Raw genomic sequence first — 13,080 nt, forward strand, 5'->3', positions numbered from 1 at the left:
AGGGTGAAGCAGTGGACACACCAGGGGCTTACAGGGAACACATGAGTTTCCAGATAGTGTCAGCTCATTTGAAAATTAATTTTCTTTGTTAAAAATAACTATTTTAACCCTTGAGTGGCTTCTTTTTAAACCAAAAATTGTCTTTCTTTGCTTTTTTTTTTTTTTTTTTTTTAAATCACAGCAGAATCAGGATCTCTTATCAAAGGGTGGGAACCAAACCAGGTCACTTCTGCACCTGCCTTGTGGACGCTTGTGGTCTCGCCAGCCCCACAGGGTCTCTGGCCACTCTTGCTTGTGCCTTCCACACCTTTTGGTGCAGATTGTTCAGTGGGGAGCTGCCTCATATTTTCTGACTGGCCAAAAAGGCTCTCGCTGGGTGTTCCTTCCCTGCCCTGTACCACTTTGCTTTTACAGTTAAAAATCGAGTCCGTCAGTGTGAGTTATCAGGATGGCCTAGTCTGCTGGCAAATAGAAGTTCTGTATGCTTGGAGCCTGCCACCAGACTCGGCAGTGCAGGCCCAGTCACTCACTGCCAGGGATCAGCAAAGGCCTTTTCACTGAGGTGGTCAGAGGTGACCACCTTGACCCTGAGACATTAACACAAAGGATGCGTCTCAAGCCAGAACCTTTTACATAACTGACCTTCCAGGAAAACCAGACGATTTCAGTTGCTCGCTTGGGCTAGGATATGCACACCTCTGCCAGAGTAAGCTAGGTGGATGCTGTCGTGCAGAAGTCCTTCCTCATCACGCCCTCTCCAGGAGTTCCTCAGGACTCCTCTGACAGCCCTGAGCAGAGGAAGCCAGGATCCCACCTGATTTTGCTTCTAGATCAGGTGACTGCTCCGAGGTGTCTCGGAGGCCTGACTCTGGGCAGCCAGCCAGATTGGCCCCCTTGGGAGGTCCCCTGAGGCTCTGAAGACAAACTCCACACACTCAAGTGAGAAACAAACCCACACGAGGGCTCTAGTCTCCCCTCCTAGTTAGTATTTATTTCAGCACCTGTTTAATGCAATTTTTTTTTTTTTAGCCTCTACCTATTGCACTGTTGTGACTTGTTGGCCATTATTTGATTTTTGTACGGAAAAAAAAGCTTTGTTATAGAAATCAGCATACTATTTTTTTAAATCTGGAGAGAAGATATTATGGTGACTGGAAATATGGTCAGGTGTCAAATATAAATGTATAAACGCCTTGCTGTGTCCTGTCAGACGTACTACATTCATTTTATATTTGCTGGCATATTGAAGACCTCTTTTTGTTTGTGTAAACTCTAATTTCTATCAAGGTATCATGGGTTTTTAAAATTAGTATTTCATTACAAATGTCTCAATGTTGGTTAACTAACTTTTGCCAGGATCGATATTGATCAAGGAAATAAATTCAACAGCCATTTGAGAAAAAGTTTTTCTTGTACACTGTTTTCTTTGAACTGATTGCATGCCCAGCAGCTGCCACAGAGTTGGCACCGGAGCTTCATTCAGGTTGAGTGATGAGATGTTACTCCCTGTGCTCCTCACCAGGGCACACGCAGACCATGTTCTGCTTGTGGTCTTCCACCTTCGTCTCACCCGTGCTTGTTGCTGATCCCGCTGCCCACAGGCTCAGTCTGCAGTTCCTGAACTCTGACAGTTTCCTGATGCTGTTGGGAAAGCAAGCTCTGCCTTCCAGGTCAAGTCTAGGCCCATCTTGGCCCTGGTTGTTGGCGTTTACAGAGGTTTGCATTTTAAATATGAAATGAGGACTTAGAACAGTTAGCATGCTGGGAATGGACAGGTCTAGAATAAAACAGCCTTCTCATTTTGTTTTCTTTTTTTGGGGGGGTAACTTAAATTTCACAATTAAAATATGTAATATTTAAAGCATGACAAATATCTGGATTCTCTATTTTGTATAGTTAAACTATGCAACAATATTTACGTAGGTGACTTGGTTTCCAGACATCCTGATGTGACATTTAATTTAACTTCAGGGATCTGAGATAGAAGGGTGAGGATGTGGATCAACTCCCAACCAGGAACCATGGCTTTCATGGTGGTCAGCTTTTTACTGCAGATGTTTCTATGCTAAGTGATGTTTCTCATGGACTGGAGCCAGCATGAAGGGTAAGTGCTTGTACAAGCATGAAGACCTGAGTTCAGTTCTCAGGACCTACATAAAAGCTGGGTGTGTGTTGGGGAGATAGTTTAGTGTATCACTAACGTGTTTGCCATGTGTGCATGAAGACCTGAATATACTTTTCCCTAGTATCCACATAGGAAGCCAGGAGTGGTAGGAACACTGTAATTCTTCCTCTGCAGAGGTGCAAATAGGAGGATCCCCTGATAGCTAGCTAGTTAGTCTAGGTAAGTGAGCTTTGGGTTCAGTGGGAGACCCTATCTCAAAAACCAAGGTGGAATTGTTAGAGGACACTAATATCAGCCTCTTGCTCCATATGGATGTGTACACAACAGCACGTTTGCACACACATAGAGCCAGACCTCGTGGTGCATGCTTGTGACCCCAGTGCTGGGGAGGCAGAGGGAGGTAGGTCTCTGGAGCTTGCTCATCAACCAGCCTAGTCTAAGCAGTTTGACAGTGAGAAACCCTGTTTAAAGAAGCAAGATGATTGAGGAGCAACACCCAAGGGTGACGTCTTGCCTCCAAAGACATGTGCACCTGCAGGAAAAAGTCCACCTCCTACATGTACATGAATGTACGTACAAAATGTTTCTGTATCATAAATATTAGAGTATCTAAAAAGAGCGGGCTAAGGATATGGTTCATTCCATAAAGTGCTTGCTATACAAGCATCTAGATCTGTTTGAGTCCTCATTACCTATGTAAAAAGCCAAGCACGTGTTACATGGTTTGCTTGTCAGCCTACTGATGGGGAGGCAAAGACAGAGGATTTCTGGGGCTTCTTGGCAGGTTAGTCTAGCCTGATTGGTGAGTTCCAGGTTCAGTGAGAGACCCTGTCTCCAAAAAATAACGTGGGTGTGATTGAGGAAGACATCCAATGATGGCATCTAGGCACCACATGCACGTTCAGCCACACACACACACACACACACACACACACACACACAAAAAAAAAAAAAAAAAAAACACACCCTGCTGGTGGATCCAGCCTCAGCCTGGGCTCTATGGAGCTTTTTTTCCAGGGCATTTTGCTGATGTTTCTGTAGTGTCAGCCCTGGGTGTCATGCAAGCTTAGTTGATACTCAATGGGGGCACAAATCAAAGACCTGCATCAACTAGGTGAAGAGTTCTATTAAGATTACACACTTGTAAGGTGAGCATTATCTCTGGGATGCATAATTAGTCAATGGTTCTATACATCAGGTCAGGAGACTCAGGAAACAAGGACCAGGATCTTTAAATCCCATATGTGGGCTCCCCTTTCAGAGCAGTAAGAAGTTGCTGCTATATTCACATCCCCACTCCCCAGCCTGCAGCTAGATGCTTGTTCCTGTAGTCTGGGACTTTGCCACCACTGACTAGTATCTTCAGTATCTCGTCCTCTGGTGATGACTTCAGCAAGACAGTCTCGCCTTTCTCTGCTCCTGGTGTGAACTTCAGGTTAAGACAAGTTTGGTCTCTGGTAGTGCTGGGGCTTTGGTTTCTCAGCGTGCACAGGTCTCCTGTTAAAACTGGCCTCTGGGGAGATGGCAGGGAATATGTAACGTGCATGCCTTAGTGTGGGTTAAACCTTAGACTTACTTCTCCACCCAGGACATGATCTGCGAATTGTCATTTTATTAAATTTCATGGTGAAGTGCCAGGTGACAGTCAATACAGCTCCAGCATTTCTTAGTGTGTGTTGTCTTTTTGTATGTAATGTGTGTGGAGACCAGAGGTTGACATGGGTGTTGTTCCTGAATTGTTCACCATGTTTTATTATTAAGTACCTTTATCATACCAAGTATATATTTATTAAATGAATAAGGGTCCTTTGAGGATTAAATTATATATAGTTTTCAAAAATAATATTCTTAGGGGATTTTATATATATCTTGATTGTATTCACCCCTTTTTATTTAAGAAGAGACTATCTTACAGCAGATGTCCTGGTTCTTGGCTCTTAGGATCTTTCTGTGCTCTTGTCCAGGGTGTCTCTGAGCCTTAGGTGTAGAGGTTGTGTTATATTGATTGAAAATTGCCATACTGATATCCAAAGCGAATATACCAGTCTGCACTCCCTCAGCAATGGAGGAGGTTCCCTTTACCCTACGTCTTCTCCAGCATAAACTATTATCAGTGTTTTTGATCTTGGCCATTCTTACAGGTGTAAGATGGAATCTCAGAGTTGTTTTGATTTGCATTTCTCTGATGACTAAGGATGTTGAGCATTTCCTTAAGTGTCTTTCAGCCATTTTAGATTCCTCTGTTGAGAATTCTCTGTTTAGGTCTGTACTCTATTTTTTTTATTGTATTATTTGTTCTTTTGACGACCAATTTCTTGAGTTCTTTGTATATTTTGGAGATAAACCCTCTGTCTGATGTGGGGTTGGTGAAGACCGTTTTCCATTCTGTAGGCTGCGGTTTTGTCTTATTGACCATGACCTTTGCCTTACAGAAGTTTCTCAGTTTCAGGAGGTCCCATTTATTGTTACTCTCAGTGTCTGTTCTACTGGTGTTATATTTAGGAAGTGGTCTCCTGTGCCAATGCATTCAAGTGTACTTCCCACTTTCTTTTCTATGAGGTTCAGTGTGGTTGGATTTATGATGAGGTCTTTGATCCATTTGGACTTGAGTTTTATGCATGGCAATAGATATGGGTCTATTTTAATTCTTTTACATGGTGACATCCAGTTATACCAGCACCATTTGTTGAATATGCTTTCTTTTTTTCCATTTGATATTTTTAGTGTCTTCGTCAAAAATCAGGTGGTCATAGGTTTGTGGGTTAATATCAGTGTCTTTGACTCTTTTCCATTGATTCACTTGTCTGTTTTTATGCCAGTACCAAGCTGTAGCTCTATAAAGAGTTTGAACTCAGGGATGGTGATGCCTCCAGAAGTTCCTTTATTGTACAAGGTTGTTGTGGCTATCCTGGATTTTTTTGTTTTTTCATATGAAGTTGAGTATTGTTCTTTCAAGTTCTATGAAGAATTGTGCTGGGATTTTGATGGGGATTGCATTGAATCTGTAGATTGTTTTTGGTAAGATTGCCATTTTTGCTATGTTGATCCTACCGATCCATGAGCATGGAAGAACTCTCTATTTTCTGATTTCTTCTTCGATTTCTTTCTTTAAAGACTTAAAGTTCTTGTTGAACAGGTCTTTCACTTGTTTAGTTAGAATCACCCCAAGGTATTTTATGTTGTTTGTAGCTATTGTGAAGGGTGATGTTTTTCTGATTTCTTTCTTAGTCCCTTTATTATCTGTATATAGGAGGTCTACTGATTTTTTTTTATAGTTAATCTTGTATCCTGCCACATTACTGAAGATGTTTATCAGATGTAGGAGTTCCCTGGTAGAATTTTTGGGGTCACTTATATATACTATCATATCATCAGCAAATAGTCTTGATCATGGTGTATGATTTTTCTGATGTGTTCTTGGATTAGGTTTGCCACTATTTGATTATTTTTGCATCAATGTTCATGAGTGAGATTTTCTTTCTTGTGTCTTTGTGTAGTTTGGGTATCAGGGTAACTATAGCCTCATAAAGAGTTTGGCAATGTTTCCTCTGCTTCTATTGTGTGGAATAGTTTGAGGAATATTTATACTAGTTCTTTGAAATTCTGATAGAATTCTGCACTGAAATCATCTGGTCCTGGTTTTTTGGGGACCTGCGGGGGAGACTTTTGATGACTGCTTTTCTTGTTCCAGGTCTATTTAAATTGTTTATTTTGATTGCATTTTGGTATGTGGTATCTATCCAGAAAATTGTCCATTTCTTTAGATTTTCCAATTTTGTGGAGTACAGGTTTTTGAAGTATTACCTAATGATTCTTTGGTTTTCCTTAGTGTCTGTTATGTTTCCCTTTTCATTTCTGATTTTGTTAATTTGGATATTCTCTCTCTGCCTGGTTAGTTTGGCTAAGGGTTTGTCTGTCTTTTCTCATTTTACATATTAATCCCAGTTCCCACTTCTTTCTCCTCTCTCTCCACCTTCAGCCTGATCTGACCCTGGGCTTTTTTTTGGTTGGGAGGCTTTTGAAGACTGTTTCGATGATTTCGATGATATAGGTTATATGTCTATTTGTTTATCTGGTCTTGATTTAATTTTGGTATGCGATACCTATCCAGAAAATTGTCCATTTCCTTTAAATCTTTCAATTTTGTGGGGTATAGATTTTTAAAGTATGGCCTGATAATTCTCTGGATTTCCTCAGTGTCTGTTGTTATGTCTTCCTTTTCATTATATATTCTCTCTCTGCCTTTTGGTTAGTTTGGATAAAGGTTTGTCAAATTTACTTGATTTTTCTCAAAGAACCAGCTCTTTGTCTCATTGATTCTTTCTATTGTTTTGTTTTTATTTTATTGATTTCAGCCCTCAATTTGATTATTTCCCACCATCTACTCCTCTTGGATGAGTCTGCTTCTTTTTGTTCTAGAGCTGTTAAGTTGCTAGTGTGTGGTTTCTCCATCTTTTATGTAGGCATTTAGTGCTATAAACTTTCCTCTTAGCACTGCTTTCATTGTGTCCCATAAATTTTGGTATGTTGTGCGGTCATTTTCATTAAAATTTAGGAAGTCTTGCTTATTTCTTCCTAGACCCAGTAGTGATTCAAGTTGAACATTGTTCAATTTCCATGTGTTTGTAGACTTTCTGGATTTAGTGTTGCTGTTGAATTCTAACTTTTTTTTTTTTATCTGTTGAGGCTTGCTTTGTTACTGAATATGTGGTCAGTTTCAGAGAAGGCTTCATGAGGTGCTGAGAAGGTATATTTTTTGTGTTTGTGTGGAATGTTTTATAGATATTTGTTAAGTCCATTTGAGTCATACCATCTGTTAGTTCCCTTATTTCTCCGTTAAATTTCTGTCTGGCCATCCTGAAGTGGTGAGAGTGAGGTGTTGATATCTCCCACTATTAATGTTTGGGGCTTGATGTATGATTTAAAGTTTAGTAATGTTTCTTTTACAAATGTGGGTACCCTTCTATTTTGGGCATAAATGTTTAGAATTGAGACTTCATCTTGATGTTTTTTTTTTTCCTGTGACTAATATGAAATGACCTTCTTCATCTCTTTTGATTAGTTTTAGTTTGAAGCCTATTTTGTTAAATATTAGGATAGCTATACTAGCTTGTTTCTTAGGTCCATTTGATTGGATTTTTTTTCCCAACCCGTTACTCTGAGGTAATGTCTGTCTTTGAGGTTGAAGTTTCTTATACGCTGTAGAATGATGGATTCTGTTTTCATATCCAGTTTATTAGCCTGTGTTTTTTATAGGTGGATTGAGTCCATTTATATTAAGGGATATTAATAACCAATGATTGCTAGTTATGTTATTTTTGTTTTTTGTTGTTTATGGCATTATGTGTGCATTTCCCTTCTTTAGGATTTGTTGCTGTGAGCTCATTTATTGCCTGTGTTTTTGTGGATGTAGTTGACTTCCTTGGGTTGGAGTTTTTCTTCTAGTACTTTCTGTAGAACTGGATTTGTGGATAAGTATTGTTTAAATCTGGTTTTGTCATGGAATATTTTTTTTTATAGTTTAATGTATTTTAATAGCAAACTTGCAGGAACAGCACAGAAGACAGACATTAAAAACATGTACTTGCATGTAGGACAACTCAGAAAAGTATAGTGAATGATGGAATCTACTGTGTGATAAAAATGCTACAAACACCATTTAGTTGCCGTCAATAAGAAATTTACTTATTTTAAAAAAATCCAAATGCTGGCATTGTCCAGAAAATTTTAACAGCTTTATTTATAATTTTTATAAAGTTGAACTGTAGAAATGTGTTCACTGAAACATTTTGCTTGCATTAATGCTTTACATCTTGCATTTAAAAATTCACACACAAATGAAAATGGAAAAACTGCCAATACCTGATTTCTGTCCCCTATTTTCCTCGCAATCATATACTTAGGTACCTTTGACCCCATGGAAAAAATATCTAACATTCAGAACTACTGATAACAGGAAGAAGAGGAAATTTTTTTTTTTTTTGAGAATGAAATGTTTCCTCCCTCATAGTGGACTCTTAAGCACGCTCTCCGCGTATGCGACGTGCTAGCTGGATATCTTTTGGCATAATTGTTACACGTTTGGCATGGATAGCACACAGGTTGGTATCTTCAAAAAGGCCAACCAGATAGGCCTCACTTGCCTCCTGCAAAGCACCAATAGCTGCAGTCTGGAAGCGCAGATCTGGTTTTGAAGTCCTGAGCAATTTCTCGCATCAGACGCTGGAAGGGGAGTTTGCGGATCAGAAGTTCAGTGGATTTCTGATAGCGTCTGATTTCACGGAGTGCCACAGTACCAGGCCTGTAACGATGAGGTTTCTTCACCCCTCCAGTAGAGGGTGCACTCTTGCGAGTGGCTTTTGTAGCCAGTTGTTTCCTGGGTGCTTTACCACCGGTGGATTTATGGGCAGTCTGCTTTGTACGAGCCATGGTATGGGCACCTCCTTACTTACCCCCCTTCTCCTTCGGCTGGAGCTCGGCAAGCGAGAGGCTGCGCTGGCGTTAGAGAGCAGCGGCGGCGCAGCAATGGCTGCGAACACCATCATGGAATATTTTATTTTCAATCTATGGTGATTAAAAGCTTTGCTAGTTATAGTAGCTGGGATGACATCTGTGGTCTCTTAGTGTCTGCAGAATGTCTATATAGAACCTCCTGGCTTTCAGAGTTTCCATTGAGAAGTCAGGTATAATTCTGATAGGTCTGCCTTTATATGTTAGTTGACCTTTTTCTCTGCAGCTCTTAATATTTTTCCTCTATTCTGGTTTGTTTGTGTGTGAGTGTTTTGATTGTTATGGTATTGGGGCATTTTTTTTTGTCCACTTTGTGTTCTATAAGCTTTTTGTATTTTCATAGGCATGTCTTGAGGTTGGGAAATTTTTCTTCTATGATTTTGTTGAGTATATTTTCTTTGCCTTTGAACTGGACTTTTCCTTCTTCTATCCCTATTATCCCTAGGTTTGGTCTTTTCATGGTTTTCCAGACTTCCTGGATATTTTGTGTTAAGAATTTCTTGGATTTAACATTTTCTTTGACCGATGAATCTATTTCCTCTATTGTATCTTCAGCACCTGAGATTTCACTCTTCCATCTCATTCTGTTGTTTATGCTTGCATTTGTGGTATTCATATTGATGCAAAATTGGCTGGCCAATGAATTTGGGAGTCTACCTATTTGCTTCCCACATGCCTCAGTAGCAGGGTTATAGGCACACACTATTGTTGGATGTATATGTAAAATTTTACATGTAAAATCCTGGGCATTGGAACCTAAGTCCTTGTGCTGTCTGTCCGGCACACCACTGACCACAAGGCCAACCTGATACCTGTCTGCCCTTTTCCAGATGGCGGCATCTATGTCACTACAGCTTGAGATGAGGAACTAGTGTGTTTCCCCACTCACCCTGGTCCCAGGGCCTCCAGCAGAGTCAGAGTAGGTGAATATGGAGGAACATGGTGGTTCTCCCTGAGTTCATGCCCATACTTCTGGCTGCTGTCTGGGGCTGTGGCCTGTAGATCCAGGCAAGGCAGTGTTGAATATTCCAATTCTAAGTAGAGAAAGCAAGAATCCCTTTTGTGGGAGGTGTCTTTAGCTGCAAAGGTCCATCAGATGTCTTGAATTTCTCACATAGACATTAAAAAAATTTTTTTTGCATTAGTGCTCCTTGCTGTCAGACTTAACATGGAAGGGGCAGTTGATGGGAAGAATGGTTGCAGATCGTGTGGATGGGGCCAGCCATGACCCCGTGACAGCCTGGTACCTGAGTGTGTGCCATCCCTTGGCTTCCTTCTGTTCGCTTAGGTTAAAACAGAGTCCCTCTTTATGTCTAAAACGCAGTCACCAAATGTTTTCAGTGTTCATAGGACTCTAGTGAGTAGCCTGTGTTTTGATTTGCTACATCTGGCCACCCTGCTGTGGTGTCTCAACTCGGAAACGGTCAGTTGTCTCCACTGCAGAGGTGCTGGGCCTAAGAACTGCTTAACAATGAGCTAAGTGGAATAGACAGGGCAGTTCGTGGTGTCCTTGGAATCTGAATGGTTCTTGCTGTTCCCTAGATACTTTCTCGGGTATAGATTTGTTCTCCACCTATTGTGGTCATGTCAGTCTGATTGTTGCTAAGTGGGCTATGAACATGGGCACAGTGCCTTTGAAACACTGATTTGGGGGGCTGGAGAGATGACTCGGGTCAAGAACACTAGCCGTTCCTCTGGAGAACCTGGGTTCAATTCCCAGTACCCATAGGCAGCTACCTACTATCTGTAAGTCTAGTTCCAAGGGATCCAGCACCCTCTTCTGGCCTCTGCCAACACTGACCCAAGTGGGGAACAGACATACCTGCAGTCATGGGTAACATGAAAGTTAAACAATACTGATGTACTTTGCAGGATCCCAGAATCAGACTCAGTGTGTGCTATCACGCATCCTGCTAGCCCACTCCCCTGGCTCTCTGCTGGAGTAGCTAGGATTTTGAGGTGTGAATTTACACTGCCCCCTCAGTTACCAGGTCCTCACTAATTCAAATGCACAATAACATCCCAGGATAATCTTAGTAAACGAGAGCCAAGGAGGCCAGCAGCCTCGCTCCCCTGCCTCCCTACTTTGGATTATGGGCTCCCAGGTCGTCTTTGCCTCTCTTCACCTTGTCTGTGGGGCAGTTGTCATAGAACCTTCCTCTGCTGCCTAAGAATGAAATTCTAGCAGGTGTCTAAGGGCTGGGCCACTCCCCACCCTCAGTTTAGAATCAAGATTTAGTCTTGTGGGAAGAGAGACACTCTGTAGGTTTTCAGGAAGCCACTTTAAACTCAGTCCCTGTGGGAGCTCCACCCGCAGTGGCCCTGGTCTGTGTGGACCAGAAAGGCGGGAACTGTAAAATGCAGTAGAAGCCATCCATAGTCTGTGTGTACGCACTTGTTTCCAGGCAGTTTCTCTGCTAGGATGGGCCAGAAGACTAAGTTGGCAGGAGCTTCTTTGCTTTGCTCTGTCTTGTGGAAGCCTGCATAGAAACACCATTGGGTTGGAAGCACCTCTCAGAACCTTCCCACTCGAGGCCTGCACCTCTGCCCTGTGCAGCCACTCAGTATCTGTTCCTGATACGCCGAGCATGGCTGATGGTTCAGGCAGGCAATGTTGAGATGCCTCCAGAGAAATGGGACCTCAGCAGCTAGGTGTAAGGCGAGCTGGGGCCATGCTGCCCACTGCCTGTACAGTAGCCAAAAGAGCCAACGAATACAGGTATTCTATAACAAAGCCTGCCAGCTCTTAGTGTAAAGTTCTAGGGTTAAAACGAACTAGTGTGAGTTAACTCCAAGACCTCAGGAAGAAAGGTCATGTACCAAGTAAGTGGCCATTCCCCTAGACAACCCTGCAAGCAAACAGGAACTGCCAGCAAAGCTGACTGACGTCAGAAGCTGCAAATACTTCCTAAGGGGGCGGAGAAGGGGGCGGAGAAGGGGGTGCAGCTGAAGTGGCCTGGGGAGAGGTGGCCACGCTGAGTCTGAAATCATGTTTTCTCCATAGTGAGCAGAAGTGGCGAGAGGGGCTGCAGCAGTACTAAATCCCACGGCTAAATGACTGACCTTGGTGGCTAGGGAGGCAAAACGCTGCAGAGCAGAGCCACACTACCTTGTGCTGATCTTAGTTTTCTTTGCCCCCCTTATGTCCCACCCACCTCACAACGTATTCTCAGCAAACCACTAATTTCAACCAGTCACGAGATAACGAGGCCACACCACCATTCAGTTTTGCAGTCACTAACCACCCAATGTTTCCACAACGTGAAAAGGGTCATGATTTAGATCTTCCTTTGTCCTGTTGCTAGAAAAACTTCATGAAACTGTTGCCACATTGGAACATGGTATTTGGGGTAAGCTGAGTTTGTTCCTGGGCCAGAACAGATGTTCACATCTGGCTCCAGAATGAACTGTTATTTCCTTTTGAGGCGAGGTACTGAGATTTTGTGGACATTCACCTACTCCATAGTCCAACAAGGACCTTCCATGGTTGGCTACACAGCATCAAGTAGCTATAAGGTATTATGATTGTGAACTGTTCATAAAATGTCAAGGGGTACATTATCCCTTACTCACTTTTACATCAAGAAAATTACTTCAAGTACTAACTGCTGTCGGCTTTTCCCTGGGATAGGTAGCTGTATGTTTTTTCCCTTAGCTCCTACTGCGTCCTGCATCCGGCGGGCTGTTCCTGAGCATCTTGCCATGTCATTTGCTGAGGAGTTGATATTAGAAGGTGACATGTATACTGGTTAGTTTTTGTCAACCTGGCACCGATGAGTTACTAGAGGAAAAGTAACCTCCATTGAGGCTGGTTGGTCTGTCTCCATCACAGTGGGCTGTGAGGCATTTTTTTGACCAGTGATTGATATGGGGGAGGGGAGTTGTCACCCCTGGGCAGGTAGTCCTGAATTGTAGTAAGCCATGGGGGGGCACGCTAGTAAGCTATGTTCCTCCAGTTCCTGTTCTGCTCTTGCCCTGACTTCCTTCAGGGATTGACGGTGATCAAGGCATGGAAGCCAGAGCAACTGTCTCCTGTGTTGGGTCTGACAGCTGGACACAGCACTAGATATATCTAGGAAGAGGGGGTGTCGGCTAAGGGACTGCCTCCATCAGACTGGCAAAGCATCTTTCTTCCTTATTCTAAAAACTAATGACTGGTATGGGAATGCCCAGCCCTCTGTGGACAGTGCCACCCTGGGTGTGTAAAAGAAACAAGTTGAGCCAGGCAGTGGTGGTACATGCCTTTCATCCCAGCACTCGGGAGGCAGAGGCAGGCGGAACTCTGTGAGTTTGAGGCCAGCCTAGTCTACAGGGTGAGTTCCAGGACAGGTTCCATAGCTAAAAAAATAAAAAAAAGGCAGCAGCAGCAAGTTGTACAAGCCTTGGGAAGCTAGCCAGTAGATAGTGCTCCTCCACCATCTGCTTCACCGTACGCAGTGATCCTC

The 13,080-nt window shown here is 42.6% G+C and overlaps 1 pseudogene; it reads right to left on the reverse strand.

Annotated features, from left to right (window-relative positions):
* Nucleotides 1–8,127: 8,127 nt before the first annotated feature.
* Nucleotides 8,128–8,662, reverse strand: LOC101980646 (annotated as a pseudogene).
* Nucleotides 8,663–13,080: the final 4,418 nt, after the last annotated feature.

Source organism: Microtus ochrogaster, linkage group LG4 (genome assembly GCF_000317375.1).
Source record: "Microtus ochrogaster isolate Prairie Vole_2 linkage group LG4, MicOch1.0, whole genome shotgun sequence".
NCBI lineage: Eukaryota > Metazoa > Chordata > Mammalia > Rodentia > Cricetidae > Microtus > Microtus ochrogaster.